We start from the raw sequence: 2,416 nt of genomic DNA on the forward strand, positions 1-2,416 counted from the left end.
GTTTTCATGCCGTTGAGGGTGGAAAAGCAGAAGGACTGTGTACGCCTGTCGTGTAGCTAAAGCCCGATAGAGCCGGTTATTGGTTTTACCACCCACACGTTACCCTCGCTATCTGGTCGTTTTGTTTTGTTTTGGTAAAACTATTCGCATAATGTTATGGAGCAGAAAATGAAACCGCATGGCTACGCTAACATTTTCCTCGTATCGACGAAGGACAAGTATTTTGTTAACACTTGAATGCGTCTAGGTGCATGGTTATTGTTGTATATGGTACAGTGTGCAGAAGACCATCAATTTAGAACATAGTCAAGCGTAAATAATAGATTACAGGTGTCATGACGAATTAATGTTTAAATCAACAAAACTAATAGAGTGGGAAAGTGATAGAAATACAACTAAAAATAACAGGTGGATAATTAAATCAAAGAACCGTTGGTAATAGCTTGGTATCAACCAACTTGACATTTTAACGCAGTCAAGTTTTTGTTGCAACATCCAAGATAGTAAATATCGCATGTCTAGATTGTTCAAGACATGCGAGATTTACTATCTTGGATGTTGCAACAAAAAATTGACTGCGTTACAATGTCAAGTTGATTGATACTAAGCTATTACCAACGGTTCTTCGATTTAATGATCCACCTGTTATTTTTATTTCTTTGCATAATAATATTTTTCAAAAAAATTTTAAATTAAATTTCTCTTAAAATTCTTCATATCTCTCGCTAGCTTGGAGCACATTTACATAGAACTAAATGGTGACCATGGTTTTGGTTGGACTCCTCGCAGCAACCCTGCTGTTCTTCGGGGACCATGTTTTTGGTGCTGGGTGCCTAATTTACCTGAAGCATTTTTAATCTTCTTCTCTTGTTCTATTCTTCTTCTTCTTCTTTCTATATATAAAAATAAATTTGCATTTCCCTAGAGGCATTATAACTCACGAATGGGATGACCGATTTGCCAGATTTTCTCACCAATCGATTCGTCTTGGGCTCTGCTGTGTTTATATAGGTATAATAGCTAGGTATACTAAGAGTTGATCAATTTGACGAGGAAAGTAGGAAATTGTTAAAATGTAACGGTTTTATGAGTTTTGAAGAAAATCATGAAGCTTGAACATAAAATCGATCCAGAGTGCGACGTTGCAATTGAACAAACGATTGACAGTAATAAAAAATCACGAGCGAGATCGGGGAAGTTCGTCTAGTAAGATAATAAATCGGTGTTGAACTTAATCTAGAATTAAAAAAAACACCTAAATAAAGAATAAAAAAAAAGATAATAAATCCTCGAATATAGACTTAATAGGGTAAGACGGTATAATATGCCCCCCTCCCCTAAGGCGATACTTAAATATCTTATTACATTTTAAAGCAATTTATGCATACTTTGTGTTATTAGTAGTCCAAAAAGCCGTAAATGCATTGCCTGTGCGTTAACATATAAAAATATTACGGAGAACACGTCATGGAGCTTTTTGGAAAAGTCATATTAAAATGGGTTTCAACAAGTGCCTGGGCAAAACGCTTCACTTTAATGTATACCACTACAAAGACGTTGATTAGTATTTTATCTCTGAAAGTCTCGATAATAAAGACAAAAAAAAGTATTCTATCTACCGTCGTCGGGGGTCGGTGGGTCAAATGGGGGTGAGAATGGGTCACTGTTCCAACTACTTAGAATGCTTGTAGAATAGATTTAATGTATCTGAGGGCAAGAAGACCAAATTATAAGAGATCTTTTTGAACGATATTGCTCTAAATACGACCTCCAGACTGCCGGTGAGAGCGATGACTCATTCTCACTCCCCAGACTCATTGTCACCCCCGATGGCGGTACCTCATAATAAAAAGGTTACAAACCACAATGTGCTTGACATCGAGAAACCAGCATAATTCCATTGAAGTGAGTTTGAATTACATTTGGATAGTTTTCATATCATTTGTAAGCAACTGTTGCTGAGTACGCCGCGTTGGTGTCCAATAGGTAAGGGCATATCGTCTTACCTACATTGGAGCGATTTGACCAGTGAAATGTATTTTCGAAAAACGCATTTTTTAAAGAAGGAAGCAATTTTATATCATATTTACCACAGATGAAAGTTATTTTGTTTCCAACTAAGTGCCCCAGTGCAAGTTTTGCGGACAGTATACCAGCGTCGCTCTATAATGTTCAGCAAACAAATATTAAAAGTTACATCAAATCTCTAACTTTTAGAATTTTGCTATTATTTTCATAGTGTAATACAAAAATACTTCCACATTTACAAAGTATGATAGTTTTAAAAATATTCAAAAGTATCAACTGATTGAACCCTTAGTTGTTTATAGTTTTCTATAAATCACACACTAGCGTTTTGGACAGGGCCGGGTACTTTTGGTAACGTTGGGTTCCTCCAGGAGTTTCTTCAGGAGTT

The sequence above is a fragment of the Armigeres subalbatus genome, chromosome 1 (genome assembly GCF_024139115.2).
Source record: "Armigeres subalbatus isolate Guangzhou_Male chromosome 1, GZ_Asu_2, whole genome shotgun sequence".
In the NCBI taxonomy this organism is placed as follows: Eukaryota; Metazoa; Arthropoda; class Insecta; order Diptera; family Culicidae; genus Armigeres; species Armigeres subalbatus.